Source organism: Sinocyclocheilus anshuiensis, unplaced genomic scaffold (assembly GCF_001515605.1).
Source record: "Sinocyclocheilus anshuiensis isolate Anshui unplaced genomic scaffold, SAMN03320099.WGS_v1.1 scaffold833, whole genome shotgun sequence".
Taxonomy (NCBI): Eukaryota; Metazoa; Chordata; class Actinopteri; order Cypriniformes; family Cyprinidae; genus Sinocyclocheilus; species Sinocyclocheilus anshuiensis.
In genome coordinates, this window is record NW_015557088.1 from 98,626 (window position 1) to 120,348 (window position 21,723).

Genomic DNA, 21,723 nt, shown 5'->3' on the forward strand with positions numbered 1-21,723 from the left:
GTCTAGTCTGTTCATGCCTCGTCTAGTCTGTTCATGCCTCGTCAAGTCTGTGTATCTTGTTTGGATTATTGTTTGGATCACACTGTAAATAAAACTGCACTTGGGTTCTCACTACGCTCGCCTTCAGTGGATTGATTCGTTACAGCACCTTTGTTTACCGTATGTAAATAAGAGTTGGCATTATTTATTTACAGCAGAGGATCAGACTACTGGTCATGTGAGCAGCACGTTTCTGGGTTCGTAAAATCACAGTACTTGCTCCTCCACTGTGAATGAATCACTGTCCGAATGCATGACTTTTATCACTGAGGTACCATGTCAATTTATTTTTACAAACATTCACATGAGAAACAATTACCATCCGAATTAAAGATCTTCTGTTAAAGTGTAAAATTTAAATAGTTACTGTGAAAAAATTAAATAAAATCTTTTGATAATAATCATAGTGTACAATGCTTATAAATGAAAAACAAAATAAATACAAAAACTGGGTAACACTTTAGTATAGGGGCCAATTCTCACTATCAACTAGTTGCTTATTAGCATGCCTATTGTTAACATACTGGCTGTTTATTAGTACTTATAATAAAGCACATTTTCTGCATGACCATTTTCTACATCCCTAATCCTAATCAATGCCTAAACTTATCAGCTACCTTACTAACTATATTAATAAGCAGCAAATTAGAAGTTTAATGAGGCAAAAGTTGTAGTTAATGGTTTGGTAATAATGAGAGTTGGACCTTAAATGTGTGACCAAAAACTGCAATGTTTAAACAGTTTGTACTACATTGGTTCTTTGACAGAATTAAATTGATGTGCACAGTGGCATGTGCAAGTTGGACATAATTTGGAAGTAAAACTATCTATTTTATAAACAGTGTTATGTAGATATAGGAAACTTAAACCTCTGGGCCGCTTTGGTTGGAACAGACTGAACAATTTTAAGTTTTTATTTTTTTATTTTATTTTATTTTTATTTTTTTTTGCTTCATCAGAATGGGATAACACTTGGTGACTTTTGTCAAATTAGTTATGTAAACACACACACAAAAAAAAATCATGAAGATGATTTGCATATGTTAAAGGGCCAGAAAATAAAAAAGTAACACTTTGTACCTTCTTGGGAAAAAATGACTGTGGGGAAAAAAGCTCATAAAAATTGTATAAATATTGCATAGTATCATAAAATCCCCTCAAAGTTCTAAGTGATAATCAAGAAATATTGAAATATTATTGAACAAAAATATAATACATTGATTTTCCTTAAAAAAAAACAAAAACTGTTGCATTTCAAGGTTTCAGTCACTTTTGACTGCGAAGGTACTAAGTGTAACCCAAAAATAAAGAGGCCCGAAAGGTTAAATGCGATTGAGGTAATTTATGGATGCAAAAAAACTTTTTCATAGGTGTGTTCTTGGAATGCTCCAAACAAACGGCCACTGATCCAGACCATGGAGTCAGCCAATAATCGCTCCCTTTGCTGCTATACAGGGTCTCTCAAATTGCAGGTTAAATTTGTATTATGAAATTGAATATGAAAAGCTAAGCAGTGGTGACGGTGTCTCAGTCTGCTCCAGGCTAGAGTAAAATAACAACTCAGTTACAGGATGTGTATTATGCAAACTTTGTTTTTATATAACTCCACACCAATTGAAATTGCTAAGTTTCCTTCACCCTGTTTTTATGCACATTTTGAAGTATCGCATCAGAAACGAGTGATGGAAACCGCAAATAAAAAAAATCCCTTAATTTGCAAAAAAGTTTTGACATATACTGAGGTGGTTTTTGACTTGTACAAAAAAGAGTTAATGTGAATAATGGGAGATAGGCAATATTGTGAATAATGGGCAATGGCATGGCATAGCCTGACTAACCAGTCGACAGATCTCGTTGCACAGCATCTGAAATGTTGCTATGGTCATTTTGAAATGCCTGAGCAAAGTCTTTCGTCAAAGTATTTCTGTATAATTACCTCCCAGAACTGTCTTACACGACTGCGTTCCTAAACAGCAGGCATCCACCTCTGATCGCATTTATTGTGCTTCGTCTGCTCACTCAGCGGCACAAGTAATTTATTATATATTAAAATTATATTATATTAAATAATTTATAATTATATTATATTCAATGACTTCTCCTACTTATCTTAGTGATATTTAGTGCCAGTTTATCAGGAAGTGACTATTTTGTTCTCTTTGACTCGTTGGATGGAAACTGTGCTTTGTTTACAAATGTTTTGTGCGATATTCCAATTTTGCGTGTAAGTTACAGTCGCAACTTTGTATGGAAACATAGCTAATAGCTGCTGTTCAGTTTGCATACATGTGCTGCTCCCCTCCCAATCTCTTTTGAACACATCTCCTTAATAAATCTGGTGGCTGGTGTCCATCTATTACAAAAAGCAACCTGGTCTAATAAATACAGTTTTTGCAGTTATTGCGTGCTGTGTAGGAAATAGTGCTCCCAGAACAAGTCTATTAAAAATGCACTATAATAGGAAGATATGGCAAAACTATACAATGTGAGCAAATATAAGATAAACTAATAATTACCAATATCTTACCAAATTAAAAGGCAGATAATGTGGAGGGAACAATGTACTACACCGGGGGTTATCCAATCCTGCTCTTGGAGGGCCAGCATCCTGCAGAGTTTATTTCCATTAAGCTTCTACACACTTTCCTGGAAATTTCTAGTCAGTCTGAAGACCTGTACTCAATTAGGATTAGAGCTAAACTCTTCAGGACAGTGGCCCTCCAGGAAGAGGTTTGGACACCCCCGTATTACACCTACAGTATAAGCTTTACTCCACCATGGTTTACTTTACTTTACTGTACGCATGGTTTTTACGGTGGTTGCGGATGCATCAAACAATAGTTTGTGTAAGAGAGAGTTTTTTTTTTTTTTTTTAGTCTTAATGATTAGGCAGCAGTTTGTTAAGATTCCCTGTCTGACCTTTTGGGCAAAATTGTGCCCCATATGGCCTAAATTCTTCTGATCACAGGAAAAGAGCAGGAGACTGTGAGTTATCACCGAAACGCTCTTGATAGCTAAGTATGTCCTCCTGCTGTGCCCTTCATTATGTGTGTACGTGTGTTTACTGTATTTTGTGTTTGTGTCTGCTTCTGTTTAAGTAATGACTAACTAATGACTTACCGTAGGTCGTAACCAAACCCCTCCTCTTACCTTCCCACCAGACAACAGGCTTTGCTGGCTGCTGTCAGTGAAAAAGATGGCTGCATCAATCTACTAGAACTTTCTCCCATGAGAAACATGTCGACCCCTGAGGATGTGATGACCTTGAGGAGAGAGAAGGAAAGGTTTATGATTGACCAAAAACAGCAGGTCAGTTAATGTTTTTCTCCATGTGGTTTTGTGCTTTCAATGTAAATCCAATCAGTGTGTGTAACAGTGCTTACTTAGACTCACGACATAATGCATATTTGATGTTTAGTTCTTAATAGAGTTTCGGTTGAATGACTTTGCAATTTGTGCAGGACACACATGTCACTTGATTGGCACTGTCATGGTTGGTTGGGCTAGAAACTCTGCATGGTTAGGACACAGTGTCTGAGAGCACTTTCCATCTGGAATTCAGAGAGTTACATCACAATGCCTCATTATATTAATCACAAAAGTTTAATAAAGCTTTAATAATAAACAGTGCCCGTAACCAACATTAACAGTAACTAACATCATGTACTAAGCTATTAGAAACCAAGACTGAGCAAGCTTTTGGGGAATGTTGTCTCTAGGCCAAACAGGTGACTTGTAAACAATTGGGAACAAGGGAAGGAATTTCAGGGAAGTAACCATTATCTGTTTAACACTCCCCATGAGTCAGTAATTCTTCAGTGAGGAAAAGACACAGATGAGAGCTGTTGTGGACCCATATCATTATTGTATAAATGTTGTCCAACAATTGTACTGTCAGTATCATATACACATGCAGAGTTAAAGAGGAGTCTTTGTCAATATTACACAACAACCAGAAATGGGCAAAAACACACATTTACACACATACACATGCATCATTGCCTGATGGATGGATGCAATAAAACTATTGCTAATTGAAAATGTTCAGTTATAATGCTCATTAAAAATGAATTAAAAATAACTATTGAACATTTAACTCTTTCCCCACCAAACACGGAATTTTTCGTTATTCATGAGACAGCACTTTCCTGCCAAACACAGAATTTTCAGTGTTTCCGTGTTTTCACTGTTATACACTCGGGGACGCTATTACACATCTCCTGAATGAATTTAGAATCACTCGATCAAAAACACAGGTGAGGAAGATGCAGAAACGAGTGATCTCGTATGTATGCATATGGCAAATAATGAGATCATCAACAATAAACGGCATATAAATGAAAACTGCCTAATGTTACAGAGTGAAATGTTGATCCAGGAAGTGGTAAAGGACTGTGCAAGCTTAGGAAGTGCTGATGGAAGCCATCTACTGCATCTTTGCTTTGATCATCGTGCTGAATATGATCCAGATGTAGTATTTGATAAAAATGCGATTTTTCTCAGCTTTTTGCTCAAAATGTTGCTTTTTTAATGAAACCTGCCTGCTACATTCAAGTGTTGATAAATAAAGGAATTTTCGGTAACACTTTACAATAAGGTTCATTAGTTAACATTAGTTAACTACATTAGTTAATATGAAATAAGAATGAACAAATACTGCATTTATTAATCTTGGTTAATGTTAATTTCAGCATTTACTAATGCATTATTAAAACCACAAGTTGTGTTTGTTAGCATTAGTTAATGCACTGTGAACTAACATGAGCAAACAAAATTAAAGTGAAGTGAAGTGACGTGACGTGAAATTAAAAAAAAGAAATAGACAAGTAACAGGTAATGTAACTATGAAGTAAATACCACAATGGATAAGGAAATTGTCATGGACGCAAGCCCATTGTTACGGAGTGAACTGACTGAGACACGTATGGATCCATTTGCAGGCATTTAATTAAACAAAGGCTTGGTCATAAACAGGCATGGGTCAAAATACAGCAGACAGATATGAGCAGGGCAAGAAGAGAATGTTCTAAAGACGGGCGAGAGTCAGCATAGCGGCGAACAGTATCCAGAGGGCTAGGCGAGAGAATAATCCAAAGGCGAGGGGCAAACAATATCCAGAACAGCAAGACAAGAGGGTAATCCAAATACGGGTGCTGATCGAGACACAGGAAGGCAAAACAAAGACAGGACTAGGCTAGACTAGAAACAGGTAATTAAGAAAAAGGCTCTGTAAAGTTGCTATCAACAAACAGTGATATGTGCTAACAATACTCTGTGACCAGAAAGGGAAGTGCATGGCTTATAAGGAGTGTATGATGGGTTACACCTGTGTGTGATCAATGCAATGGATGATGGGTAATGTAGTCCGGGGTGTAGTGTGATGGTATGTAAACTGTAAGAGTCCTTGTGGTGATGAATAACCTCTGCTGGTGACTTGAAAGAAAGCTCATGGGCAAGATTCGTGACACCCATAAAGAAGATGAGAATGAGATTAGCTAGTAAATACCACAATAAGTTTATTAAACCAATTAAAATAAATTAATTTAACATAAATAGAATAGGGTGATACCAGCAAGGCAGGAAGCCAGGGGTGGCACAGGTGGAGCTGAAGAACCCAATGGCAGAGAAGAAGACCACCACAGCAGAGCAGATGAGACCGAATGTCCCCATGGTGGAGCAGACTGAGCTGAAGAGCTGAAGTTAGTAGTATTTAAAGGACCGGCAGAGCTGGTTGTGTCTAGAGGGCCAGCAGAGCTAAAAGCATCAGGATAGCCAGCAGCGAGACAGGAATCTGGAAGGCAGGATTCAAGAGTGGTCACCCTGGCCAGGATAAGGGAGCTAGGGTTTGCCTTCATTGCTGGGATGAGGAAACTACGGACTGCCTCTGTGGCCGAGGCAAGGGAACTTAGACCAAACACAAGAAAAGCAGGTGGTAGGTGCACCTCAAGGCAGTCCTCTAAAAAACCAGAACTCCTGCAACTGGCAATCCTGCTATCGGGGGATGCAGTGGTTCTGTGTATCTGTGCATGGATATCTGTTACCATTTGTGGAGTTCCTTAGATTATTTGCATCAAAGACCACTGGCAATGGAGTGTTTGATGATGGGCAGGACTGAATGATCTGGAAGCCACTTGAGTGGTAGTTGCTCCCTAAGGACCCCTGTGTCTGAGCAGACCTATAAAGGATCCTTACTGCTTACCTCATTTGGGGAAGGATCTAGACACTCAAGGAAGAAGGTGAGTGCTATAACACATTCATAATTGGATTGGATGTCAAAAACAGCATCATCCCAAACTCACTGAGACATCAACTGGCATCAGTGAAAGGTTAATGTAATTCTGTCTTCTCACTGCTGGAAAACAGCCTGCCACACTTTTTTGTGCTTATGCACCTACCCTTTTGTCAGTAGAAGAGGTGAAGGATATCTTCACAGAGACATTGGATGAGACCCTAAGGAAGGTTCACGAAAATGACAAAATCTTACTGCTTGGTGATTGGAAAGCAAGAATAGGTGCAAGACTTCGGGAAGAAAAGACAGAACAACTATCAACACTCTGTTATTTAGTTCAGTGAAAATTTCACACACATCTCTGCCCTTCTCAACTATATGCAAGCCTACACTAAAAAAATCCATAATTTGTATGCCTTAAAAAGAACTGGCAAGAACACAGGAAAGAAATCCAATAGACTCTACGAGAGCTGCAGAATCAATGGTGGATATCCAAGTCTTAAGACATACACAAGCCCTACTGAGATTCTGGAATAAAAATAAATTCTCCAGTTCATCAGCCTTGTGTGGCAACAAGAAAGTGTCCTCCAACAATAGAGAGAAGCAAATATTGTGGTCACACCAGTTCTCACCATTAACAAAAAAATAACTACGATATTTGCCTCAAACTCCTAATTTTCTACTTATAAATACAGTGCACAGCATAAATGAGTACACCCCCTCTAAAACTTAACAAATTCAGCAATCACTCTTTACTTAGAAGACATGTAAGGGTTCTTTGGAGATGTAATGTTCCAACAAGCCTGCTTGATCAATTACCAAAGAAGAATGCGAAAATTATTCAGCAAAATAAGATTTTCTTATCAAAGTGATAACATTTTGTGTTGCAAAAATGAGTACACTCTCCTGAAAGTTACTAAACAAAGTGTATAGGTTTAAGGCAATTTTTGATCAACAGGTACGTATATTGAACCAAAACTTTTAAAGAGAAGTAATTTCCTGACAATTAAAAGTGTTATATAGCCCACTGAATCATCAGGTCTTCACTTTAAGTTTTCTTTTAGTGATGAGTGCATTTTTGCTAGAAAAAGAGCAGGAGAAATAGCATGCAAGTGTCTCAGAGCCGGCAAAAGCTATGAAAAGAGTGACACTTTCTCTCACATTTCTTTTAGTGATGAGTGCATTTTTGCTAGAAAAAGAGCAGGAGAAATAGCATGCAAGTGTCTCAGAGCCGGCAAAAGCTATGAAAAGAGTGACACTTTATCTCACAGAGAATGACGCAGCCTGCAGAAGTGAAATGCACGGTTGTTGTCACCACTAGAATTACCTACTGTAGCCACAGCAAAATAAACTAATTTAATCTCTTCCAGGGCCCATATTTACAGAATATAGACTTCTGGGAATCCATACTCTGGTCTCAAGAGACCAAGTCAATCATTTCGGATCCAAAAGCATCCAAAATGTTCTAGTGTTGCTAGAGGAGGTGTGCAGTGAGAAGTGCTTGGTACCCACAGTGACGTTCAGTGGTAGTAAAGCTTTTATATAGGGATGTATGAGTGCTGAAGGTGTGAGGGAGTTGTGCTTTATCAATGCTGGTATGAATTCACACACTACTGTGTAATGTAATACAAAAACCTGAAACTGAAGATGCTACCCTCTTCTCATTCCCTGCATTATTGGGCATGTTTTCAGTATGGCAATGAATATATTAATTCTCCCAAGGTGGAAATCCTTCAGCAGACATGTATTTCACTCAATCTTAATGCTCTTGACCAGCTGTGGGGGATTCTGTAGAGACGAGCTGAGCAAAACTCCCCATTAAAGACCAGATTGTTTTTATTAAGTATATGTTTATAATATGTTTATATTTATATTTATATGTTATAATATTGTAATATGTTTCAATTTTGCCATCTTTCCATGAATTATACAGGTGCATCTCAATAAATTAGAATGTCGTGGAAAAGTTCATTTATTTCAGTAATTCAATTCTAATTTGTTGAGATAGTGAATTGGTGGGTTTTTCTTAAATGTGAGCCAAATTCATCACAATTAAAAGAACCAAAGACTTAAACTACTTCAGTCTGTGTGCACTGAATTTATTTAATACACGAGTTTCACAATTTGAGTTGAATTACTGAAATAAATTAACTTTTCCACGACATTCTAATTTACCTAGAGATGCACCTGTATTAGTGATCATTAAGAAAATACATCTTTTATATCTATTCAGAGGGGGTGTACTCATTTATGCTGTGCACTGTAGTTAGTAAGGTAGTTGTTAAGTTTAGGTATTAGGTAGGATTAGGGATGTAGAATATGGTTACAGCAGCCAAACAAAATATAATGTTAAAAATTGTAAGGGTCAAAATCCCTTTAATGCAAACACTGACCACTATAATGGCGACTTAAACATTTAGATTTTCTCCTTTGGTGATTCTGCTTGTTTACATCAGGTGTCTTCAATAATGGTCAATCATCACTTAATTATCCACCTAATTATGTCATTAACTCTAACTCGGCTTCAGTGTTCATTTGACACTCTTCAGTGTTTCTTTTATCACTCTTGAGTGTAAAAGTGTTCCTGGTTCCGGTTGACCTAAATAAAGCAGCTTAACAATCTTTTAATGGATTTGAATTGTAGGAATGGAATAGTGTGTTATGTGCAAGTCAGGATAAAGAGATGGGTCTTTAATCAAGATTTAAACTGACAGATTGTGTCTGCCTCCCGAACAGTGTTAGGTAGATTGTTCCAGAGTTTTGGGCTCTAAATAGAAAAATGATCTGCTGCCTGCAGTCGATTTTGATATTCTAGGTATTATCAAATGGTCAGAGTTTTGAGATTGCAGCAGGCGTGAAGGAATATGATGTCATAAAAAATGTAGCTGCTGCATTTTGGACCAGCTGGAGTTTGTTTATTAAATGCGCAGAGCAACCACCCAATAAAGCATTACAATAATCTAACCTTGAGGTCATGAACGCATGAATTAACATTTTTTTAACAATCGTAATTTAGATATATTTTTGAGATGGAAAATGTGGTTTTACAAATGCTAGAAACGTGGCTTTCGGAGGAAAGATTGCTATCAAATAGCACACCTAGGTTCCTAACTGATGACAAAAAATTTACAGAGCAGCAATAAAGTGTTAGACAGTGTTCTAGGTTATTACATGTGGAGGTTTTTGGTCCGATAATTAACACCTTTGGGGGTTTTTTTTCAGAATTTAGCACTATGCATTCCGTTAGTTTTGCAAATTGGTATGTTTCATCAGGCCGCGAAGAAATATAGAGCTGAGTATCATCAGCATAACAGTGAATGCGAACACCAAGTTTCCTGATGATATCTCCCAAAGGTAACATGTAAAGCGTGAAAAGTAATGGTCCTAGTACTGAGCCCTGAGGTACTCCTTACTGCACTTGGGATCAGTATGATACCTCTTCATTCACCGCCACGTATTGGTGGCTGTCAGATAAGTACGATTTGAACCATGCCAATGCACTTCCTCTAATGTCAACATAATTTTCTAGTCTATACAAAAGAATGTTGTGGTCGATAGTGTCGAACACAGCACTAAGATCCAATAGCACTAATAGAGATATACAAACACGATCAGATGATAAGAGCAGGTCATTTGTAACTCTGATGAGAGCAGTCTAAGTACTATATACGGTCTAAATCCTGACTCGAAACCCTCAAATATACAATTTTTCTCTAAGATGGAACATAGTTGTGATATTACCTTTTCTAGTATATTTGACAGAAAAGGGGGATTTGAGATCGGTCTGTAAATTAACTAATTCTTTGGGGTCAAGTTGTGTTTTTTTAATAAGAGACTTAATAACAGCCAGTTTGAAGGCTTTTGGGACATATCCTAATGTCAATGACAAATTAATAATATTCAGAAGAGGATCTATGATTTCTTGAAGAACTTCTTGTCACGGAATGCCAGGAGAAAACAAGGTAGATCCAAATGCAGTAGTTTATTAAAGTAACAAAGAATCAGAACAGAACAAAAACTAGACAAAACCAGATGCTCCACCAGAAAACACAAAAGCTCAGGAGGGAGGTGGAACTGAGGCGGACCAGGGGGAGGGACGGCGGGCCAGGACCATGCAAAGGAAGGGGCTCAGGGGACAGAGATAGACCAGGGTATGAGAGCGGAACCGGCAGGGTGGAAGGCCAAGGCAGGACGAACCAGCAGGGCCCCAACCATACAGACCATACAGGAGATAGCCAGGACGGAGCCGGAGGAGTGAGCCAGTGAGGCTCCTGCCAAACCAGAACACAGGCGGGCAACCAGAGCGGAACCGGAATCCTGTCAGGCAACACTGGTGGGACAGCAATCCCTCTCAACAACTCAGGAGAAGCAACAGGACAAGCCGATTGCTCCGCAACGGTCCCTGTGAGCTCCCGGACTGGAGTGACTTCCTTAAAGAGCTCTGAGAGCTCCCGAACTGGAGCAGGCTCTGAAGTGGACCTTGTAAGCTCCTGGACTGGAGCGGGCTCTGAAGTGGACTCTGTGAGCTCCCGGACTGGAGCGGACTCTGGAGTGGACTCTATGAGCTCCCGGACTGGAGCGGGCTCTGGAGTGGACGCAAGCAGATACGATCAGAATGTGAACCCAATAAGCTAAATTGCATAAGCATTTTCCCATAAAGAACATACACACACATAAGGAGTGCCAGATGTCATGTCACTTAATGTTAAAACTGCTGCACCGCTAGCCAATACTGTATATACGCACAAACACAAACATGTCACGGAATGCCAGGAGAAAACAAGGATAGATCCAAGTGCAGTTTTTTAAAGTATAAAATAAAAAGGACAGAAACGTGGCAAAAGGTAATCCAAAACACAGGGAACAGATAACACGATGTAACCTTAACAACATCAAACACAAACATCAGATATCAAATAATACTGCAGCAAAGACAGACAGAGTGAGCATGGTATATGTAGTGATGGGATGATGAGTAAATGACTAACAGGTGATCATGATCAGAACAGAAACGACAGGCAAGGGACTATGGGAAATGGAGTTCAACACATGTAACACAGAAACGGGAGAGTGCCCTCAAGTGGCCAGTCCAGGGCACCACAACCAGACACTGTGACACTTCTTTTAATAGCTTAGATGGAATAGGGTCTACCATACATGTTGTTGGTTTAGATGATTTAACAAGTTTATGCAATTTTTTCTCTCCAATACAAAATAATGAGTGGAATGAGTTCCTCACAGGATCTATAGCGCACTATCTGATGTGATACTGTGGCTGACGGCTGCATGGTTACAATTTTATCTCTAATACTATCGATCTTGATTGTAAATAAGTCATAAAACCATTACTACTGTGCTGTTGGGAAATGTCTGCACCTGCTGATGTTATTTTTATTAATATTTTTGTTAATTTAACCACTGTATTGAATAAATACTTGAGGTTGTGTTTGTTTTCTTCTAAAATAGACGAAAAGTAATCCGATCTAGCAGTTTTTAAGGCTTTTCTGTAGGAGAAAGTACTTTCCCACCATACAATATGGAATACCTCTAGTTTCACTTTCTTTAGGGCACGAGTGTGCTCATTATACCACGGTGTCTGACTAAATCTAAATTGCTAGAAAAGAGAGAGTTCAAAGTTGCTGTTACATCATCAAGTTGTTCTGAGCTTTTGGATATGCTGTTTTGTAAGCACTAATAAACAGCCAATATGTTAATAATAGGCATACTAATAGGCAACTAGTTAATAGTGAGAATTGGTCCCTATACTAAAGTGTTACCAGTATTGTTATAATTTACAAAAACAAGGGTGACAGGTCCATCTGTAAAAACAGCATCTATCTTCCTCTTCCCTGCAGCAGGCAATGCCATCTCCAGAAGTGAAATGCATGGTTTTTGTCCACACAGGAGCAAACTACTATAGCCAAAGCACAATAAACTAATTTATTTTCATTATATTCTCATATATATATATATATACATGAATTATATAGTAATTCAACTTATATACTGATTATACATTGTCATTATATACTCATTATTTACTCAACCTTTTCCAAGGCCCATAATTACAAAATATAGACTTTTGGGAAATCATACTCTGGTCTCATGAGACCAAGTGAAACATTTGGGATCTAACAGCATCCAAAAAGTATAGGGTTGATCGAGAAAGAATCCAGTGATAAGTTCCTGGTTCCCATAGTAAAATTCATTGGTAGTAAACTCTCCAGTAAAGTACTCCCCATTAACGATCAGGATATTTAAGGTTGTCCTCCTCCAGAAGTTAAACAGGATAGATATAACAATTTGTCATGAACTTGTACACTTAATGCCAAGAAGAGTCAGAGTAATATACTTAAAATAATGGAGGACATATTAAGTACTAGAATATTTTACGTTATTAAATTTAATCAAAGGCTTACACCATGTCTACACCAGACGCGAGTGACAAAATACAATAGAACCTATTATGCTGTCTACACTGGATGCGGTGCGGCACGGTGCGACAAATTCCCGACAGTAAACTGCTGCTGCATTCTATTTATGACGTACTGACACAAATTTCAAATGATTTTCAACAGTCGCTTTGTCGCGTCCTGTGTAGACAGACTTTAGCTGTTGCGGCGTGGCGCGACACGACACGACACGACACAACTGTTGCGTCCGGTGTAGAGGTTACTCATTTTTGCAACTGCATTCTCACCTTTGCATACCTCTAATCTCAGTCTCTGTATTAATAAACTCCTGCATCTGGATTAAATCCTTCCTCCTGGGGTGGTGTGTCATAACACCCACAAGTGCATGTGCAATAACTCTTTATTGTTCCTTGAGCAAGTATGAAAAATATTGTTTAAACCATTTCCAATAAAGATATGTGTATATGGAAGTGGGATTCTTTGACTGCAGAACCAATTTCTGTGTAAGCCACTTTTACACTCCAATTTGTTGATCTCCTACATTTGTGCATTGCAGGAAACATTTGTAGGTTTTTAAATATTGCTCACTAGAAAACATGAACATAAATGCACAAACTGGTGGACTTCATTCACTGTCTACTACAGTCGATTAGAATTTAAAACAAACTAAACTAGTGTGTGAGATGTTAAAATGTGATCTGTACTCTATTTTGTATTACTTCATTAAAAAAATGGGTAAAAGAATTGGGTAAAATTGTCTTTTGTTCTCACTTTTACCCATGTTTATAGAGGCAAGGGTTTTAATATGATATTTGTATACTGCCCATCAGGCACACAGCAGGATGAAGCACATGGCAGAACATTATGAAGATGGACACATTCATCCACAGTATTCCCATCATTTGCATCATGGACAGCAGCGTGAACTGATCTCCCCCCACCAGAGCAGGTCACTGACCTAAACAAACACACACTCACCCAAACCTACTCAAAAGAGATTTGTCTGTGTTGTATTTGTGTACACACACACACACACACACACACACACACACACACACATTTTTAAATAATTTATTTTTTGTCAGTTTATAGTGACCCCCATTACAAAACTTCTAATAGACTTCTAATAGTTTTCAAGAAACAGTGATTAGCTCAAAAAGTTCTGTGGTGATATGATAGATGATTTTAAATCACGAACACTATATGATAAAAATGATGTGGACAATCCCTTCTAATAGACATATTTACTCCAACAATTCCAGTAAAAACAGCTCTTAACTCTATGCTGTGGAAAATAATTTTAGAGAATTTTGGAGAATTATGTGCTTTGTTGCAGCTGTTTCTGGCAATACTGTTGTGCATAAAGTGAGGTCCATAGAGAATTCATACAAGAACTTGAGTGAGGAACTGTTGGTAACACTTTCTATGAAGCCCGTATTTATAATACATTATAAGGGTATTCTTACACTTATAACCACAAATCTGTAAGTATTATGATGTATTATAACTGTTGTTATGATTATTCATGAGTTGATATAACATATTATAAGTTTTTTTTATAATGCATTATGCATTCATTATAATGCCTTAAGAATACACTTATAATGTATTATAAATACGGGCTTTATAGAAAGTGTTACCGAACTGTTTATAGTAATGCGTTGCATTTATTTCAGGATGATGAAGATGGCATATGGGCATGACAAAACAGAAACTCCACTGAATGGTAAGTGATGCAGAGTTTTATGACTAGTGTTTTTCCTCTGATTGTTTCAAATTGCTTACTTCTCCATAGCTTCAAATTAACTACTGGAAATAAACGAAATATCTGGACTGTCTGTCTAATATCAGTCTATGGTGGTGGTGTTCTCTGGGTTGACAGAGCACACAGTTCCCCACTCACAGACAAGCACTTCGGCTGCCACATGTCTGCACTATAGACAAAGGATAAGTGGTCTGTCTATGTCGTGCTAGAAGCAAACACAGAAGATGGATTATAAAAGCATTATACAAGTTAAAAGATATCTGTAAAATCCATACAGTTAACAAATCACAAAAATAATGTGTTTGACATAATATGTATCAGCTGACATATCATTAAAAAAATTGTTCTGATCATGGTGTCACGGCCACACCAGGCTCATCCACCACTCAGCGCACTCAATCACCGCAATTCTAATCATTCACACCTGCCACGGATCACCTCATCACCCACCCATTCGATTACTCTAAGACTGTCTATTTGCCTGAACACACCTGCCATTATCCATTGCTCCAAAACTGTCAATAAACACACCTGTTGCGTTAACATATCTTCCTGTCTCTGAGTCTGGTATTCCAGAAGGCCAGACCATAACAGTATGAACTCGACAGGTGTGGATCTCTTCCAGGAGCTGGTGGATTCCCTCCACAAAGTCCTCAGCACATCAGCTCGTACACCCACCATACCACCAGCACCGATTTCAACACCAGCATCTTCTTCGGCTCCCATCTACACTGCCAGTCCCGTGGTCAATCTAGTGCCCTACTTTGGCTTGGAGGATGAATGCAACGGGTTCCTCCTACAGTGTTCGCTCACCCTAGAGATGTAGCCGCATCATTTTCCCACTGACAGAGCTAAAATCTCCTTCATTCTGTCTCTACTCACAGGTCGAGTGCTCCAGTGGGCTGAATCTCTATGGCAGTAAGACGGACCAGCAACCCATTCACTCAAAGCCTTCACTGCCCATTTCCGAGAAGTATTCGGAGGACCAGATGGAGATTCCTCCATTTATACCTTCTTTGTCAAGGCAAGAGCTCCATTCAAGATTATGCTCTTTGATTCAGAACCCTAGCTGCTTCCAGTGGATGGAATGAGTGCTCCGTTAACTACCTACCGACAAGGATTAGAAACCTCTCTGCAGCTGCATTTCTTGGCTTATGATGACACCATTAGGCTTAAGTGCTTTTTCCAACTCTCCATCAGAGTCGCCAACCGAGTAAAGGGCTGTATGGAGGATAATCGCTGCCAAAATTTAGCTCTCTATTTCCGCCAGCCAGAGGATCCCAGTTCTCCAGAACCCAACCCTGAACCCATGCAGTCGATCACGCACATTTATCCCCGGCCGAGCGTCAACGTCGGCTGACCCAGGGCCTGTGTCTATATTGTGGTCAAAGTGGACAGGTGTTACAAACATGTCCCATCCATCCTCCTAGACCCATGGTGAGTGGGGTTTCTTATTCTCCTGTTACTGTTCATCCACTCACTACTATTTTCCAGCTTACTACTCTCCACTCTGTTTCAGACCATGCCCTCCTCAATTCTGGGTCAGCCGGGAACAACTTTTTCTACGATCTATGCAAACAGCTTCAACTCAAAAAAAAGAAGTAAACAATATTTAATACAAGATTCAAACCATCACTGGTTGTCCCCTTGGAAGGGGGAAAGTTCGATACTGCGTGGGTCCTCTCCAACTCCAGGTTGGTCAGCTCCATACCAAGGACATCTACCTGCTGGTTCTGGAGATCTCCACAGCTCGGATCACACTATCAGCACCTCTGACTCGTTTCACATAATCCTACCATCTCATGGACCACCGGCGAAGTCCTGAAGTGGGGCAAGAATTGTTTCTCCAGCCTTTCAACTACCATCTCACAGACCATGTGACTGTGCCACTGACATCCTGCTTGGTGAACCAGTGCCCTGAGGCAAAGTTTATCCTCTTTCCATCCCCAAACAGAAGGCCATGGAGGAGTATATCGAGGAGGCATTGCAATTAGGCTACATCCATCCATCTACTTGCCTTGCTGCTTTAAGCTTTTTCTTTGTCCCCAAAAAGGATGGAGGCCTGCGGCCTTGCATTGATTACCACAGTGATAAGACACAGTCTTAACATGGTGGCTAAGTTTATGCAACTGGCCCCTGGTGTATAATGATGACATCCTAGTGTACTCCCGGAATGAGGCCGAACATCGCCAGCACATCACTTAGGACCTCCAGAAGCTCCACAAACACCAACTGTATCTCATGTACCTGAGAAATGTACCTTCCATCAGCCTCCATTCAATTCCTAGGATATGACATCAGCCCCAAAGGTATCAAGATGGACTAAAGGAAGGTGGAAGCTATCAGGTCCTGGCCCACACCAACAACTATCAAAGAGCTCCAGAGAGCTCTTGGTTTCTCCAACTTCTATCGCCGATTCATCAATAACTATAGTACAGTCACAGTTCCAACAAGCCTACACCTCAGCAGCTCTCCTAATCCACCCGATCCTGACAAACCCTTCATCATGGAAGTGGATGCTTCCACCTCAGGTGTTGGTGCCATTTTGTCACAACAACAGGGGACTCCTCCTCGACTCCATCCATAGTACTTCTTCTCCATAAAACTGTCCCCGGCGGAGCAAAAATATGACATCAGGAATTGGGAGCTTCTGGCCATCAAGATAGCCTTGGAGGAATGGAGACACTGGCGGGAGGGGGCCCGCCATCCATTTGTGATGTTCACGGATCAACGGAATCTCGCATACCTATGAGATGCTAAGCAGCTAAATCCCAGGCAGGCCAGGTGGGCCCTCTTCTTCACGCTCTTCCACTTCACCATCTCCTATCGCCCAGGGACCAAGAACAATAAAGCTGATCCTCTCTCTTGTCTTCATGCCCTTGAAGAACTTCCTGAGGAACCTGAATCAATCCTATCTCCAAAGTTGATAGTCAATCCCATTCAGTGATCCCTGGACAAGGACATTGCAGCTGCCAGTGTCTCTGATCCTGCTCGGATCAAACACTTTTGCTGCTACAAGATTGCTTCTGGTGGCCCGGAATGGCTCAGAATGTCAGAAGGTATGTGACAGGATGCCAGGGGCCGGTTGCATAAAAAGTTTAGACTAGTCTTAAAAGTTAGTCATCTAATTTTTTTCTTTAAGACTGGTCAAAACTTTTGAAATTCGGTTACATAAAAACGTAGATTAGTCTAAGCTGAATCCAAAATATAAGACTGATTACCCCTTGGTTAATTGCTAGTTGATCAAACAGGTTCTTAAGACACTGTCTTAACATAGAGGCTAAGTTTATGCAGCTGGCCCCAGGAGTGTGCCATGGCAAAAACACCATGCCATCTACCAGCCACCAAGTTTCTCCCTCTTCCCATTCCTCAGCATCCCTGGTCACATCTAAGAGTGGATTTTGTCACAGATTTGCCCTCATCTGTAGGATTCACCTGCATTCTGGTTGCGGTAGACAGATTCTTTAGGCCTGTCGACTGGTTCCCCTCAAAGGTCTCCCAACTGCTATGTAAACCGCAGAAGTACTGTTTAATTGTATCTACCGCAACTTCAGCCTTCCAGAGGATATTGTCTCGGACAGAGGCCCACAATTCATCTCCCGTGTCTGGAGATCATTCTTCGCCCTCCTAGGTGTGACCAATAAACCTGTCTTCTGGCTATCACCTGCAAAGCAATGGCCCAAATGGAAAGGAAGATCCAGGATATCTTTACTTCCATACATTCTGCCAATATTCAGAGCTATGATGTTAAATCTTTTCAGAATATCAGTTAGCAGATTGTTATTTGGGTTGAATAGTAACATTCTGTTATGTCACTTTCATATGGGTTTTCAGAATGCTGGTTTTCAATTGATAAGTAATTAAGGTCGATTTTAAATAAAGAGACTTTCACGATCACACAGCATAACACTCAGAACCGCTTTGCCAGATAAGTAAATTACACAAAGATGATCACATTTGACATTAAACAGGCATTGGGAAGGCACTGATTTTTGGTGTTTTATGCACATTGTATATTAACATTGTGAGTGTTTTTTTTTTTAGCCAAGATACTTTATGTGTCTGTACAGAAAGTAAACTTACAAAAGTACACCTACTTTGAGAAATATAAAATTAGTGTTGTATGTCTTGCCTATTTTAAGCTAGACTTGAGAGAGTTTCTATTTTCTGCTGAACACAAAAGAAGATGTTTTGAAGAATTTGAGTAACCAAACAGTTGATGGTAGCCATTGAGTTCCACAGTATTTTTTAACCTTACTACAGAATTGAGTGGCTGCCAGCAAATGTTTGGTTACCAACATTCTTCAAAATATCTTCTTCTGTGTTCAGCAGAAAAAAAATAATCTCATACAGGTTTGAAATGACATCAGGGAAAGTAAATGACAACAGAATTTTCATGTTTAAGTGAACTATCCCTTTAACTCATTTTGCGCCTGTGTTGTTAGTAGATTACCTGCACCTGATTATCATCCGCTCTGCTTGTTTGCACCTCTCTTGGTACAGTATATTGTGTTGGTCATTATGGAAATGATCTGGCTGCATCTGTTTTTCATTTACACATCGTCAGTACATCACCTGCAGAACTTTCCACTCCCATCTGTGCTTTACGGGATTGTGGTCGCATTTTAGATGGCCTGTTTAGTAAATATGGGCGTTAGTCTGTAGTGAAAAAAAGTAGTTCCACTCGCAAGAGGAGCTAAGCCTCATGTCTCTTCTAATCCTATGCACCTGACTGAGACTGTTGTGTATTACAACAAACTAATAAACTTACAATTATCTTTTGTCTATTTCCAGTTAGAAACCGGGGCATCCCAGGTGGAGGATGGAGCAGAGACACTGGACCCATGCTTAATAGGGATTGACAAGCCATAAAAAGCAAGCCCAAGTGGAGGCCTCCTTAAGTGCTAGCTAAGTTTATCAACAGCTTCTGAGAAGGGTGCACCTGAACACACAGGGGCCTCTAGATCAGCAGGGGAAGAAGAGGGCTGTCCGGGCAGGACACCGGCAAAGGATACGTATCGCTTTTTATTTCTCCTCTTTCCTACTACTTGTTTCACTTCTGTTTCAGTTTTTTATAACCATTTCTTACTATGTGTCAGTAAGTTGTTGTTATTTTAGCATGTGTTTGGCTCAGTGTTATTTTTTTTAGGATTACTGATAAACTAATGTACTTTGATTTGTATTAGTTATCTATTTTAGTTTTAGTTACAGTTGTAGTAATGTCATTTTATTAGTTTTTTTATTATTTTATAGAGTTTTAGCTTTTAGTTTTAATAATTTTTTCGTATTTGTAAGTCGCTTTGGATAAAAGCGTCTGCTAAATGACTAAAAGGAAAAGTAAAGTAAAAGTCTCCAGAGCTGCCATCATCCTTGCCATCTAGCCTAGTGATGTATGTGCAGGTACTGCAGTGAACTCTCCATGCTGGACTAAAGAATGTTGAGAACACTGGTGCACCATTCTCTGCTCGTGGATAGCAGGCTTTAACTAAATGCTTTAATGGGACTGTGCTTCTTTGACACACATTGAGTGTAGATTATTCAGTGCCTTGCACGGACCCCCAGTTTAATGTACTGTTAAGTGTTTTGAAGTTTAATTGTCTTCGCTTTTCATAAGCCTATGCATTTAAAGGGGTAGTTTGTCCAAACATGAAAATGTGCTCACCCTCAGGCCATCCAAGCTGCAGACGAGTTTGTTTTTTCATTGGAACAGATTCAGAGAAATGTAGCATTTCATTACTTGCTCACGTGTTGACACTGCAGTGGATGGGTGTCCAACATAATCCACAAGTAATTTGTTTATTTGGTTTTATAATGTAAATAAATGGACTGGAATTGTATGGATTACTTGTAGATTATTATGATGTTTTATCAGGTGTCTGCACTCTTCTGACAACCCATTTACTTATATCTCGAAATCTGTTCTGGTGAAGAAACAAATGGTCCCAATTTATATTAGGTGTCATCAATTAGAGTCATTAATTAATGGGAGTATGGGGGAGAGTTGTGTTCTGGGGTGGTATAGCAGCAGCCATATGTTTTAGTAAATGGTAAAGTGTTTCCCAACTGTTCCTAATTAAACAACCCTAATTCAACTAATCAGCCTGTTAGTAAGGATTTCAAGACCAGAGATATACTGAACAAACTTATAAACGCAACACTTTTGTTTTTGCCCCCATTTTTCATGAGCTGAACTCCAAGATCTAAGACTTTTTCTATGTACACAAAAGGCCTATTTCTCTCAAATATTGTTCACAAATCTGTCTAAATCTGTGTTAGTGAGCACTTCTCTTTTGCCGAGATAATCCATCCACCTCACAGGTGTGGCATATCAAGATGCTGATTAGACAGCATGATTATTGCACAGGTGTGCCTTAGGCTGGCCACAATAAAAGGCCACTCTAAAATGTGCAGTTTTACTGTATTGGGTGGTCTGGGGGGGTCCGAAAACCAGTCAGTATCTGGTGTGACCACCATTTGCCTCACGCAGTGCAACACATCTTCTTATGGGTTAGATGAGGGAGAAAGTTTACTGTTGGTGTGCCTCTAGGAACAGGATTGAGAAACACTATAAGGTATATATTTTGCAAGTAAGCAATGATTATACATCCTTAATGGCTGCAATCAACCTGTCTCTTGTAGTCCGCCTGTGTGAAATAAAGTATTTATTGCCATAATTTTTTTGTGGTGGTGTCATATTGTCTTGCAAGATCACACTGGCATGAAGGTGAAAGTAATAGTGTTGCGAGTAACAACTGTCTAAAAGTAACCTTAAAAATAAACAAACAAATAAATAAATTTATAAAGCTTGAAGCTAGAAAATACTCTTTTGTCTTTAAGTTGTGAGAAAGGGGAGATACAGAAAGTGTAATACAACTGTACTAAACATTCATATTCATCTGTTAGTGACATTTACTTCAAAATGTGTGTGTGTGTGTGTTAATTTCGTTGACGAATAATTTTCGTCAAGGACATTTTTTTTCACCGACGACAACGAGACAATAACAAACTAAAACTCTTTTTGAATGACAAAAAACTATGTCTATTGATATTTTCGTCAACGAATAAAAATGAGATGAAAATGTTAGGGAGGGACGATTTGGGAAGAGATTCATTCGATTTCAGAACCAATCTGCTGCATAGTTAGGAGGTTAGATGCGTACATCAACCAGCAGGACATAAGCTAAAATACACTTGCTGCACGTCGCATAAAACGTTAAAAAATGTCAATATGTGGGAGTAAGAGAAGAGCAGACATGTAGATAAATCTGACAACGCGA

General features: G+C 39.3%; 1 pseudogene; it reads left to right on the plus strand.

Annotated features, from left to right (window-relative positions):
• The window catches only part of LOC107677037 (ERC protein 2-like), a 108,681-nt pseudogene extending 89,402 nt beyond the window's left edge, over positions 1 to 19,279 (plus strand).
• The last annotated feature ends 2,444 nt before the right edge of the window (positions 19,280 to 21,723 follow it).